Source organism: Rattus rattus, chromosome 4, assembly GCF_011064425.1.
Source record: "Rattus rattus isolate New Zealand chromosome 4, Rrattus_CSIRO_v1, whole genome shotgun sequence".
Lineage (NCBI taxonomy): Eukaryota > Metazoa > Chordata > Mammalia > Rodentia > Muridae > Rattus > Rattus rattus.
In genome coordinates, this window is record NC_046157.1 from 28,270,840 (window position 1) to 28,285,915 (window position 15,076).

General features: G+C 39.9%; 1 protein-coding gene across 1 annotated transcript in view; it reads left to right on the top strand.

Annotated features, from left to right (window-relative positions):
* The first annotated feature begins 868 nt into the window (after nt 1-868).
* Nucleotides 869-15,076, top strand: part of Zbtb20 (zinc finger and BTB domain containing 20) — a 257,502-nt gene continuing 243,294 nt past the window's right edge. Inside the window, exon 1 of the mRNA XM_032900209.1 lies at nt 869-997. The gene's annotated coding sequence lies outside the window, so the exon portion shown is untranslated. The remainder of the gene's footprint in view (nt 998-15,076) is intronic.

The following is a 15,076-nucleotide window of genomic DNA, read 5'->3' on the forward strand; positions in this document are numbered from 1 at the left end:
GTTTTACCTAGTTCTTATCAGTTGATTTACACCATAGCTTGCCTCTCCATCACTGATTTATTTTAACTTAGATTTTACCCCTCCTTTCATTTTGGCTTACCTCTAGCTGTATTGCAGTGTACACTAAGGAGGGCTTCAGAATCCTGGTGGTCACTGTCTAACAGAGTCTCACACACTATATGTGATGTGTAGAACTAACTACAAACACAACGCTGTGGTCCCTGGGTGTAGCAGGGAACTTGCTGCGTCTTCGCCCTGAGCTCTTTTCTGCTGTCAGACTCAGTATAGGGAGTGCTTCTACGTTACTGCTTTTTGTGCAGCTTACGTAAGGACACAGTCAGCCCAAACATCCATCCTTGATGTATCAGTTACTCTGTCAGTTATATTATTTCTCTCTGTAACTGCTCTGCTTGCTTTTTGTTTTGCTAATTAGCAATTGGGAAAACATCAGAATACCAAAACAATATAGTATGGGAGTAGCTGTTTTTACTTGAACCTATAGCACATGGAATAAATAGGTGCTCGTGTAGTAATAGTAACCAGCATGCTTTAGCCTTCAGAATCTGTTTTGTTCTTCCGATGCTGCCGTTCTTCCTGCCGTTTGTGTTGTTTATCCCGAGCTAATGAGGCTCTTTCATTGTGGCCTGCAGTACCCTGCATATTACACAGTGGAGTCCTGCCACCTAGGTCTGCTTTCTGCTTCATTTTGCTCCTGACCTGCCTCCCCCCACCCCCAACACACACACACACACACACACACACACACACACACACACACACACACACACACACACACCCCAATGCTATTCCAGGCCTGGCCTCTCATGACCAGGGACTGCTGACTCATCCTGGCCTGTGCCAAGCTGTGCAGTCGCTTAGTGATGTGGACAGGAGTCGAAGGACTAGAATGAGCTCACTGAACTCATTCCACTTGTTGCTTACGGTACAGTCCAGCATGAGCTGGAAATGTAGGAACCTCAGCCTCCGAGCAGAAAGAGTAAGTAGATTAAACACAACCCCATCGTCAGGTCCTCATCAAGCAGGGGACGGTGGTGGGTGGGGGCTTGCTTTTCATGGCTCTTGGCCGTGGCTAGGGCATTCTGGGTCATCAGGACTTTCCCTTTGTCCTCTTTTCTTCCTCTCCTCCACAGTTGCACCCTCCTCCCCCCCTCCCTGAACTTCCCTTCTGAAAATGTCCGGATGGTAGAGCAATGATCTGGGCAGAAATGAAATTTTGTTAATAAGCAGCCTCCGCACGAAACCCTGGAACACAGACTGTGAAACTGCTTAGAGTAGCCTGAGTACTGGGAACTCACATGAACTTCCCAAGGGCATGAGAGACGCTTCCCCACCTTCCTTCTTGAGTCTTTTTCTTTCTGTTTTAAGAGAGGTAGTTTCAGGAGTCATGGCTGCATTCTGGTGTGGTGCAGAGTTTTCCGTCAGGAGACAATAATGTGCATTCCTCTGGCAGGATGGATAGGGTTTGGTTTTTTTGGTGTGTGTTTCTCTTGCTGTTGTTTATTTATAAGACATTTCCTCTCAGTTAGTGGAAGTTAGATCGTAAGAGGCTCCAGTGATTTTCCTTCCACCTCCCCTCCCTAATTTCTGTGCTTCAGCACTCTGGAACACTGTGAACTCAACAGACTAATCAGAGCAGGGAGCTTAGCAGCCAGGCCTGGACACTCTCAAGAGACTGTGTGACTCTCAGCCGTCACTCCCTGGATCAGGAACCACAGTCCTGGTGAGTGGTGGCTTCCAGAATTTGATGTATCAAGGATTCTATTCTTGGTGTCTCTGAGGCAGGCAGGAAATAAAGGGTATTTTAAAAGGGGAGAAAAAAAAACATTTAAAAAAGCCTGCCAGACAATCAGAGTGGTGAGGATTTTTAGTGTGTATAGTTGAGCGCACTCTGGACAAGGGCAGAGCCTTGAGGCTCTGCTTCGAAGCAGCCTGCAGGCATAGGTTTTGCTGCTGCCACAGAGGGCTGTCAGCCTTGACATGCCTAGCAAACATGCTGGTGGGAGGAGGAAGGTAGGTGAGTGACTGGGGCCGGGAGGAAGAGCTCAGGGTGGTGGGAGGGGGAAGTGAAAGTGGGGATAATTACTCAGCTGAAGTTTCTTTCCCTCTGCTAACTTTTGATGCATTTCTGTTCTGAGCAGTTGTGCCATGCACACGGCGAGCTAAGCCAGATGAGACACATAAATGTAGTGAGGACTCTTCCTTTAGAGATCCCTCCTGAGGGCTGCTCTGACTTCAGGAAAACCGTGTGTGTCACACCCTATTCTTTATTCTGTACTCATGGAACTGAGCAGAATAATGCAGTGAGACGCCTTATATGGCTCCAGGGAAATTCATCATCTTGACAAAGGAAACTGATGATTGTCTCCACAATATTAAACCCAAATATAGTGTTGTCCTCAATATAAGAAGAGACTGATTGAGTGGGCTCCGGAAAGTTGTCAAAGGAATGGAATGGGGTGGGGGTGGGGTTGCAGCCTGATCCGTCATAGCCAGTAGGGACCTTCCGGGTTGTTCTTGGTATGCGCACCCTCCCTGGAAGTGAAATGTCAGGTGGGTGGGTTTGTCTGCTGCCCTCAGGCCACTACTTTGTAGCTGTTCTAGAACATGCTCCATCTTACCGTCCCTTCTCGCCTTTCTATTGTCAAGTATTCAGCACGTTCTAAGATATTAAAGGAAAAAAAGAGAAACAACAACAACAACAACAACAAACAAGCAAACATGGTGGCCATAAAATTATTTGGCTGTGTGGCATTTTCTGAAGTGAATTGCTCTTTGGAGAGGGGAAAGAGTCTTTGATGTTCCCAATATGGTTCTCATAGGCTAAAACTTCCCAGAACCACAACCCAGCCTAAGGGGCACTTACTCAATATCCTTAAATATTTGGGAAGAAATGCTATGTTATTGTCTTAGCTGTCTTTTGCTATTAACACATTGCCAGTAGATTTCTTCTAGGGCAGAGATGGTTTAGTAATAGCTGATTTAACAGATGTGTGTCCTGGGTGTCTGTTTGTGTGTTCACCTTTGTTCAAACTGGCACAGTGATTCAGTGTATAACATTGACACTTAGCTCTGGAATTTTGTCTGCTGTGTTGGGCGATTTGGATTCTTAACCACAGAACTCCTGCATGCTCATATGTCCCAAGTGCCCTCAGACACTGTGTACTGCTACTGTCACATTAGGGTTTGTCAGTGACCTCTAGAGCAAACTTGACTTTGTCACACAACTTTTATAGTTTCCAAGGTTCATCAAATTTGTTAGCTCTCAGTGTGAAAGAAAGCTGCTTTAGTAAGTTAGGGCCAGGCTGTTGTATAGACTATATTTCTGTTAGCCCATTTTAGTAATTAATGGACTATCCATATTGATTATATTATGGGGTATTTTTATTTATTTTGTTATTTTCTAAAAAGCGTAACAATAAAATTGTGTTATGAACTTCCAAACATGGCTTAAGAAATGTCAGAGCTCAGTGGCCATACAGATCTACATGGGAGTCTATGGCTCTCTCTGCTAACACACCCAACCACACAGACTGAGAGAGAAACACAGTCTATACAGGCTACATTGAAGACAGCTGGCTCTATTAACACTTGGAAACAGTTTATTCTCAAGAACTATGACTGTACATAAAAATTTGTAAGCAACTTTAGGTGGAGAGTATAAACACATTTACCTAACATTATGCCCCAAGAAATTATATTTTACAAATCTAATCTGCCAGAGAATTTTTTCTTTTATTTGCTGAGATCTAGAGTTCTACATGGTCATTAAAAAAATGTGGTGAGCTGATGCACATAAGAAGTTAGACTTTGATTAATGTGTGTCTGCGTGCGTGCGTGCGTGCGTGCGTGCGTGCGTGCGTGCGTGTGTGTGTGTGTGAGAGAGAGAGAGAGAGAGAGAGAGAGAGAGAGAGAGAGAGAGAGAGAGAGATCAAAGAGAAAATGTATTTTGTAAGTTGACATAGTTGCATTCATATTACCTGGTATTTTCCGTACTTATATAATAAGCCTTTATAGCATACTATAATTCTGTTTTTCAGTGTTCATCTGAAAGTTTAAATTTCAATAAATTAATGAGAATTTATGTTTTAAAAATATTTTTTTAAAACACAAATTTTAAATGGGGTTATTTCCTATATATTATGTTCATTTAATTAAGCAGTTACAACTATAGACAAAGAACTCGCCCAATAGCCAGCTTGTGATCACCCCCATTAAGAAACTTTAACTTACTCAACTGCCATTAAGTGAGGGTAAATCACCTTAAAATAACTGGTTTACATGGAAGCATCCTAGCTTGCTTTGGCTCTGTTCAGCACTGATGCCATGTGAAGGGGCTATTAAACCTTGGTTGATCTCAACCCATACTCCCAGACTGCTGAGGTAACTGCAGTCCTTTACCTAGTGGTATTCTACTTGTATCCAGAATACTGTATTAAAAGTTTACCATGTTAAAAAAAGGAAACTGTCTACCGATCTCATTCTTCCAGCCATGCTCATATCGAGGGGAGCAGTTGTTCTATTTGTGCAGAAATTTTAAGGATATTTTCTGTGATTCCCTAGGAAAACATATGTTCTATATGTTATGTTTTTGGACATATATGATTTAGTATGTTAACTTATAAATGTATGTATATATGCAAAACTATGTCCTTATGTATTTAAAATATGATTTTACCTAGACTTTCTAGACATTGAATTCCACAAAATATTTTCAAACTGACCATAAGCAAAGTCAAGGTGATATTTTACCACATTGAGAATGCAGTTCATACAGATATTTATGAACACGATCTACAAATGAGATGATCTGATAACTGGTAAGCTTAGTATTTATCCTTGATTAAACATACATATAATATTGTAAACCTAAATCCTATTATGCCTAGCTTCAAAATATTAATTGTTCTGTGTAAGAAATAGCTTAAAGTAGACAGAAATTAAATAGCTAATAATTAAAATTGAGAAATATATTTAATGAATTCATTTTGTAAGAATTAATACATATATATAAATGACCCAGTTTATTCTTTCTCATTCCTCTGCTACTCAACTGTGTATTAAATACCTTAATACTGCACTTACATATTAGTGTCAGAACATAATTTCCCAGATATCCTTTCAAGATACCTAGTCAGTCAAGTCACATTTTTTTTCTAATGATGGTCTGACACTGACTACAGTTATACAGACAGCAGCGATCACTTATCATATGCTGCCTTGAAGTTAAAACTTCTGACTGGATAAAAGGTATTATATTTTATGCTTGTGTGTTCCTTCCATTTTCAAACAGTGTCATATTGCCTCAATCTTAGTTGGGGAGCTGAAAGATCAATGAATAGGGAATGAATGATTATCAGTATTCATTGGCAGTGAGTATCTCTTGGTTACCACAATGGAGAGCATGTCCATGACACAATCAATAGATTTCTCTGTGTCTGTCTCTCCTTATTAGATCTTCCAAGAGCTGGACCTGTCCCAGGCATTAACTGGGACAGTTTCTCTAATCCCACAAAGCTTGGGTCATTTCTGATGGTTATAGAGGTCTTGAACTTACAGAAGTTCTTTCTCTTCATTTTCTAGAACTTGTGTAGGTAACCAGATACCTAACTTAGTTCACATAATCTGAACATACCATACTTCCTGTAATATTCCATGTTAGCCAGAGCTTCTCCAGATTAGGAATATCTGCGAATAGTCAAGTCGTGCTTCTTCCCTTTCTCAAAGTCCACATGTAAGGAACCAGGCTGGATAGGTGTAGAGGCACAGGCACCAGGCATAGGAGCTGTGAGTGCTGTGAACTGGGCGAGAGAGGTGAGGCAGGCAGGCAGCACTATAAAGACCAGGGGCAAGGGGACAGGCAGCCAAATCGTTTGCACTGTCTTAACAAGCACTAATTAAATGCCCTGTTTGAGGTAAATAATAGCTGAAAATAGCCAAGTTCAATTGTGCTGATCAATGAGGAGAGAAATGGTAGATTCACTTCAGTTATTACGCCACAGCCCACTGAGGTATCTTCAGAGAAGGGGCATCAATTGAGCCAGCCTCTAGGGGGTCATGTGCTGTATCTCTATTTCGGTACCCCATACGATGCCCTGATATAAGCCACATAATAAGTGCATGTATTATGAATATGAATATAGTAAAAATAACCAAGTGTATAAAGTGGGTTTTAAACTTAACTATTGCTGGTCAATCAGCATAACTCTTCATCTGTACTCAATCCTGTTTTCTGAAAATGATTTTTAGAACTTTCAATGCATCTGTGTGTATGACATATAAATAAGATGTTCATCTTCATATTTTTAAATTTTTTCTCTCTGCATTTTCTAGTAAACTGAATTCCTAGATGTAAGCGGCCAGGGGGAGAAAAAAAAGTCATTCACAAAATGGATAATTAACCCTCAAACAATGGAAAGTTAACTGTGCAGACATGCTGAAAACTAAAATGTGTTGTTAGTAAATCTGTTGTTCTTTGGGAGTTAACAAGTAGAGGACATTTCCAGTCGCACAAACTTGGCACCAAATAACCTGTTCCTCCTCAAGCTACAAATACCACATTCACCTTCCAGTCCCTTCTGGCAGGATTTGTAGTTTGATGGCCTCTTGGGTAGTGTATACAAATCACTCTAAGGGGTAAAATTGTATGAGTGCCTAATCCACTTTTGAAAACGAAAGAAAAGGATCCTTTTTATGAAAAGCAGCAAATATGGAAGGATATAAATTGTAATAAAAGATATTAGCACCTTCACCTCCTGCTAATTGCCTCCCTAGTCAAGAGGAACAAAATACTATAATAAATGTTACAGCTACATCATGATCAGAGTACAAAAATTGTCTCTACATTTCAATAGCAAATAGAAAAAAAAGAACAAATCAGGTAGACTTAATTTAGGCTTCTAAATTAAGGGACTCATCTGCTTCATTTTCTAAGAAAGATAATGGTACCCATTTGACTGACTTGCCAGTGTTTTTTTTTGAGGATCAAAGTATGAAGTCTGTTTCTCCATTATAATCATTAAACATTTCTTTAACATTCACTCTTTTTTTCATTCACAAAATAGTTTTGAACCTGTACTCTTATCAGTTTTTATTATAGGAGCTAAAGATTGGTTGGTAAACAAATATTCATTGAAGAGTTCAAACTACGTAGCTGATATGCTTCCAGGCTGGGGTTCGAGAGTAAACACAGAGAAGTCTCTATTCTCACATTATAGACTGTCTAAGAGAGACACATGAGGAAATTTATATTGAAAGTGCATGACCTGTTCATGTTAACTGCTGTAGAAAAAAGTCAATCAGGAATGAGAAAGATGGGTCTCAAGTTGTCATATTAAGTTGTATTGTGGACAACATTTGAGTCAAGGCTTCAGTGAAAGCAAGGAAGCAAATTTTGTCAACATCCGGGCAAGTATATTTTCAGTAGAACTATCTAGTGCAAAGGACCTGAACAAGGATACTGCGATTGAGCATAGAAGGTTAAAGAGAATTGTCACTAAAGGACAAAAAGAGTGGGAGAGACTGTGAAAAGTTTGCTATGCTAAGGTCCAGATGCTAAGTTATAGTGAAACTGGTGTACTATTAGAAAAAGAGGTAACCGTAGATGACAGAAAGTTACTATACATATCTAAAAGCTAGAATTTTAAGTTTTCTCATCATAAAGAAATGATAATTATTTTAAAGTGAATGTGTTTCATCATTAGACTGTAGGTATATAATCACTGAGACATCATGTTCCCCATTAGTATATACAGTTACGTGTTTTTATTCAGATGCTGAAAATAAATTTAAAAATAAAAACATTCAAGTACATATAAGTAAAATTCTATAGAGCTAACAAGTGAATATACCAGGCAAGCCAGTGTGATAACAAGATGGCTCTATAGCAGCATCAGATGGAAAAGAGGAAAACAGTAAGGAGAGCATAGTGAAGGCAAAGAAGTCTGCAGATGTGAGGATGGTGGTAGGTCTGCCATCAATGGGAATAGTAAATAAGGAGAGAACAGAGGATGGGCTTGGGATGATGTCACATACTGATGACCCGGCAGAAGGGTGTTCAAAGAAACGTAGGCTCTCCAAACATTGTACAGCTCAAAGAATCCTGGAGTAAAACATTAAAGAAGCCGAAGGTAACAAATCTATGCTGGCTGTGAAGGAGTTTCCCAAAGGGCCAAAGAATGGGAAAGAATTTAGTGATGGCAGCAGCTGGGGCAGAGGTTCTTACGTAGGGGACAGGTGACAGGTGAGGGAAAGTATCACTCGGGATTAGTTGTGCAGTGTAGATAACGGTGTCCTATGTATAAGGGAGGAACAGTCATGGCAGCCTTGGCTGGCATGTTTTACCTGCTTGTGGCATTTTGGGAGCCATTAAAAGATTTCAAGTAGAGGTTAATAATCACATCGTGTTACAGAGGATCACCCTGGCAGCAGAAAGTGAAGGATAGATTGTAGGAGTGGGAGAGGAAAGACAGGAAAATGAGTTAGGGAGCACCTTAAATTGTTCAGACAGGAAACAATGAAATCCTGAACTAGGACAGTAACTGTGGGAATAGGCCGTGAGGAGGAGGTGTGTTCAGAGATAACTGACAGAATGGACACAGTTTAATAACCTCTGGGCCTGGCCTGAAAGAAGGAGGAATTCTGGATTGCTCCCAGGTTCCTGCCTTACACAACTAGACAAGAAAAGCTATGAGGAGTAAGTTTTGTAAGCTGGGAAGATGATAAACTTGCTTTTGAATATGTTTAATTGTTGGAGGAGCATCCAGACTGGTGTCCAGTGGACATTTTGGTTTAGTCAGGAATACTGGAGCTAGGCCAAGGACAAAGATACATGCATTAGCTGTCTTCTGAATCGTCATTGTCATGGTTGAAGCTCAAATTATGAAGTGGATACTTTTCAAGGAAAACATGATGAAGGAGACAAACAGGATCAGACTGCTGGGGTACACGTGTTTATGGAACAGAGAGAAGGAAATGGAGCCATCATAGAACTACTATCTATCTGCCTGCCACTGTGCTACATTCACTGGGGTGGTGGGCAAGATGAACAGCCAAGAGCCTACCCCATAAGCACACTCAGCCTGTACAAACATAAGAGGTTAGTGTTACTGTCACTGCCAATCATGGGACAGTACTAGCAGAATAAATATCCAAGTGTAACCTAAAGTCATACATGATATTTAATTAGAGAGATTATTATAATGGCCAAAGTTTTCTGCCTGCAGTTTTGCTCGAGAGTTCATTTCTGATTTCTCTAATGCTTGTATGTGTATGTTCCAGTGTTAGCATGAGTTCAAGCTATTGGCAAAACAAGCCAGGTGTAAATTATGGTAGAATTGAAATCGATAGTGCTTTGAAGCACTGGAGTGCCCAGTTCACATCAGGGCGTGCGTCTGTGTTCACTGAAACATGGCTATCAAGTGCACCCCGAGTCATTAGATGTGTTATCCAGTGAATAACAGCATAATGATATTTTAGCAGAGCTGCCTTATGATAAATTCTGCTTTAGTGAAACCCCATATACAGAGCAATTTCTTCTGGCCGTGTATATTGCATGGCAAAGAAAGGATTACCCTGCTGCGTATCAGAAGGCTGTAATTTCATTTAGGGGTTCTATTGACATCGTAAACTGCAAGAGCAGAGCTCAAGTGGCTATTTAAGTCATAGGAACTTCAAGCTAAAATTACTGCCTAGTCCTAATCGCCACCTCCAGGGGACTCTTGCCTATACATATAGGCTTTATGTTTCTATCTTTGTGTCTATAAATACTCAATCACTCCAGGGGACGAAATGATAAGCTGTCCTAAAATATGACAGGTATCTGTCACCTTTGCAGCTGATACATTCTTAAAGGCTGAAAACAGTTTTATTATTCATTGAAGGTCAAAGGATAAAAGACACCTCCTGCTCTCTCTCACAACTACACATGCACACACGTGCACAAGTGCGCATGCGCGCGCGCGCGCGCGCGCACACACCACACACACACACACACACACACACACACACACACACACACACACACACACACGAGAGAGAGAGAGGGGGGGTGTCATTGTATGAGCACATCTGGGTTTTTCTGCTTTAAAACACTATCTACACAGTTTATCATCAGGTTCTTTCGCTCGTTCAAGTTAGAAAACGTGGGGCTTTTGAGGACCGTCTTCCCAGACTATAAGCCTTCCTCCACCTATCTCTTCTTGTCTAATTGTGTAAGGCAGTATCATGGGACAATCTAATCTTTTTTTCTCTTAATTCTAGGCCTAAAACATTACAAATACTGTCCATTCTGACCTTTTTTTAAAAAAATATCTGTGTAAGTGGGGGGCATGTGTATATATGTATGTGTCTCTGCATGTGTTGTGGTGCAGATCACACATGTACATATGGATGTAGGAGGTTGATATCAGGAGACTTTCTCCATTGTTTTTTAATGTATTCATTGAAGCCAGGTCCCTCAGTCGAACCCAGAGTTCACTGATGCAGGACTATTCTAGCTTACCAGCATTTTCCAGGTCTTTCCAACCTCCACTTTGTAGATGCTGGAATTACAGACAGGATGCCATACCTATCAGAACTCTCATCTTCACACATACTGCTTGAGTGGTGAGTTATTGTAAGTGCTGAGCTGTCTCTCTAGTCCCTGGCTCTTTTCTGATAGTTAAAATTCTCATTATCACCTATTCCTATGACACAGAATCATGGTTCATACATGTTAGAAAAAATACAATATATTCACAAACATACATTCACGTACCCTTTCCACCTGGAAATGCCTTCTTAGTCCAGCTATGGGCTTATATTTTCCCCTCATGTTAATTTCCAAGAGAGTGTAGAAGGACTCTATCTTTGGATGAAATGGGCTTGTGACTGATTTTAGCTTTAACAAACTTCAAATTTATCATCCCAGTGTGGGCCCCGTTCCTATGGTTCTCAAATATTAAGTGCTTTAATTCTTCATGCCTCTCTTCCCTCTAACATAAAATTGTTAAGCATGATCCGTTCTGTATCAGTTCCCATTGAATTTCTAGTTGAGTAAATAAAGAACAAATGAATGACTGAGTGAATGCTCGTCTATTCCCAGGCTCGTGCTAACTCCTAAGTTTGTTTGCTTTAATGTGCTAAATGTGGACCCCACCTTCTACCTAGGCTGCTCTGTCAGTATTCTTTGTTATCATTCTCAGCCTTCTAATCCAAACTCTTCATTATTTTTGTCTTCTTGTCTAATGTGAAGCCTTCAGTATCAATACTCAGTTAAAATAGTAGGCCTGACCTCTCCATCCATCTTTTACTTCAGTAACTAGGATCCCTCCCTAGAGCTGTACTCTGTATGCCTAAGCATGTTTCCATCCAGTCTGGAATTGGAATGTCTTACAGGTGATTCATAACTCGTTTGTATTTTAGTCTGATGCCCTTGTCTCTAACCTTGATTCTGATCTTTATATCATGTTATTCACATACCCTTTTCTATATTTATTACATTTTCAGAAAAATACCACAGTGATAAGTGAGTAAAAATGTATATTAATCACATTGTTGAGAAACAGTATTAAAGCACCCTGGCAGACTCTTCTGTATCATGTGTTTGCCTCCCACACTGATCCTTATGTTGGCTCCCGATGAACATCAGAGGCCTTCTGCCCTGAACTTCATCTCAGGTATCTATACCTGCTGGGTCCATAGGCTAGTGCCAGCCATCTCCAAAGCTTAACTAATATCAAGTTTAAAAGGACCAAATCAATATTATGAAAGCAGTGTGCCTAATAGCAAACCAACACAGGAAGGGGGAATACCTTTAATTGTTAAGAATAAAGCCACTGGCAGTTACATTTTGACATATGTTTATGATATGCCCTTGATAGCCACTGATTCTGGATTCATGAAAGAAGTGAGGAAATATTATAGGAGAGGTAAAATTTAAATACAGAGAAAAGTACTGTGTTAAACTCAATTAGTAATTGTCACAATAGTTAACAATCCTGCTGATTATCAAAAACACAATTACTGCTCACAAGGATGGTAGAGTTTTTAGAGTTGTACTGTTAAAAATTAGTAATTAGTTCCTAGAAGTATCTAGATGGGAATTCTTAGTCTATTAAAGAACGCCAGTGAGTGCTTCAGGACTCTGCTCGATGGTGGCCTGTGTTCTGTATAAAAGGCTTGGTAATATAATGAGTATGTCTGCTGTAGAACTACAAGGTGAACTAGATGAATAAGAGGATGACAAGTTATTTAGAGATATGCAAAGACGAATCTGATATTATGAGTTGTGAAAACATGATAATGGAGAGGATGAAAAGAAAATTGAGTCCGTGAGCTGGAAGGTGATATTTAGAAGTGATGAATTTGGAAGTAAGGCCCATGTTGAGTCCTGGAGCCTAGATTTACAAAATCAGACGGAGCCCAGGATGTTATATTTGTGTATTGTGATGACAATGACTATTCCCAAGGCATCCTGGGATGTGAGTGTGAGGCATAGCACTCTGTAGCTTGCTTTCATCGTGTTTACCCATCAGTCTTGCACGCATCCAGTTGATCTTCTTTGTAAAGTTCTAATGTTTTATGAAGAAGAATGATTTAGGGGATATATAATTTCTACATGGAACTTACAATTACTCAAAAATTGTATGCATGCTCATCCCTGTTCCTAACTTAAGGCACGAAACCTATTTTATTTTGTGGGAATTTGAGTGAGTGCTACTCACTTCTTTCCTTTTCAGAACTCCATGTACATGGGACCATACATTTTCTCTCTGTCTTCTATTGATTTAGCAACACATGTGCTCAAAATAGCACAAGATATATCACAAGACACATTTGTCAACTTCCTAATTTCATGAAATTTGAACATGACAAATTTTATATATATATATATATATATATATATATATATATATATATATATATATAAAATGTTGCATGTCAAACATGTCTGCACAGTATTATATAGGAAGACCTGTTGAGAAAATTAAAGAAAGACTTTGTGAATAGAAAACTCATAGGCTTAGCATGGAATGACATACTTCTATCCACAGTGAATGTTAAGATCTGCTTACTTTTCATGTACTTGTAAGTAACCCTTCCCACTGATTAGTGGGTGCATGTGTTATACCATTGAATGCTGTTACACATTCTGTGTGCATCTGGGAGAGGGAATTGTAGATATATATGAAATATGTATTTGTTGACACTTCTGTACACTTAACTGTCTGTCAATGGGAACAGTATGGGCCTGGATTTTTCATGGGCAAGAACTCCAAGTCAAAGCCATGCACTTGCTGCTGCTGCTGCAGTTGATAGAACTTTCATTCTAGTCTGAGAGTACAGGGCAGCTTCATAGTGCCAGCCTAACTTTGGAAAATAGAGGTTGTGTCTGATCTAATCAAAGACCTGTCAAATGTTTACCAATGTTCTGGTAGCCAGTAGATACAGAGTCTTTAAAATATGTATGATTTTCATTGGATAGCCATAGTCTATACCTCTTTGCTGTCTGAAAACACTGTTTCATTATTCTAATGTTCCCTGACCCTTGGTAAGTTCTGCCCTGTAAAAGATATCTGCATACTGCATCACTCACTGTCTCCTCCCCACTCGATAGGCATATTCTGACGCAATAGGAGGTTTCAGCATACTTCAGGCTTCCAGGGAAAAGAGTTTGCTACCTTAGGTGCTCATTTTAGTTGCAATAATTTTCTCTACTATATTCAGTACTGACCTTCACAGTCACTCTGTATATTATTTCTTATAAGGAAGGTCATATATTTTTGACCTAGAGAGAGAAAAAAAAACACTAGAAACAATAAACTAAATTTAAGGTTACTTCATTTACAAAAGACCAAGGCAAACAGAGCAGACTTATATTTTTAATCTAAGTTCTTTTACCAGTTTAATTTGATAGTGGAAATTAATTGTACAATTCTTAATATTACTACAGCACAACTAGGATTAAAAGCTATTCTTTATAACCATTTTTCCATCCTCTCATACTTACATCAGGGCACATACTATTCTGTTCCTGAGAATTTCATTTTCTTCAACATTGTGAGATTATCGCAAAAGAGGCAACAGAAGTATGTTTGTATCTTAGTAGTGTTAACTGAAACACTAGAGTAGAGGTAAGCACAAGTTACCCTCCTGCATGTATCTTCCTAAATGGTAAGGAAAGAGACGACTGCCAGAGAGAGGAGAGGATGTAATGGGCCTTTCAGAGGTGCACAGCAGGTTTTACGCTAAGGTGGGGAGTTTCTTTTCCTGTTTAATTTTCTTTGGTTTGTATCATCCTCATCGTTACCATCCCTGAGATTCAACAGAAGGCAGGCTGGTGTTCCTGTGTGTCTTCTCTGGCAGCCCTGCCATGAGTGATCAATCAGATGACAGCACAATGAAAACGAATAGAGAACCGCTCTATACCGTCAAAGAGTGCTGACTAGGCAAATACTTTCCCAATGTTTAATTAGAGGTCACTATTGGGTATTACTGGTTGATGTTTGTATGGGAATGAGCTAGATTAATCCTTGTTTGATATTTTGTTATTACAAAACTACAGAAACAGTCAGTGAGTGTGTGTCTAGCTATTTTAAAGGAACATTAGTTGATAATTTACTATGACCTTGCACCAACTGCAGAGACAAAAAGACATTAAGATGAGGTCACTGGTAAGGAATGAAGGCCATGTGAGCTGCTGTGGCCGCCGAGGTTTGTCTATGGTATTGTTTCCCTGATATCCCTGATCCCTAAGTTTCATAGTCACCTGTGGAATGTGTCCAATCCTGAGTCTCCCTGTGGGGGTTTGAATGACAGTGGCCCCACAGGCTCATCTATTAAAGTCTTCGGCTTGCAGCGAGTAGTTGATAGAACTCTTTGAGAAGGATTTGCTTGTGTGTGCTCTTGTTGGAGGAGGTATGGCCTTATTGGAGGAAGTGTGTGACTAGGGGTGGGCTTTGAGGTTTCAAAAGGCCAGAATAGACCTTGTTCTCTTTGTCTCCTTCCTTTGTATCAGTATGGAAGCCCTCAACTGCTGCTACTCCTCTAGCACCACACCTGCTGGCTGCCATCCTTC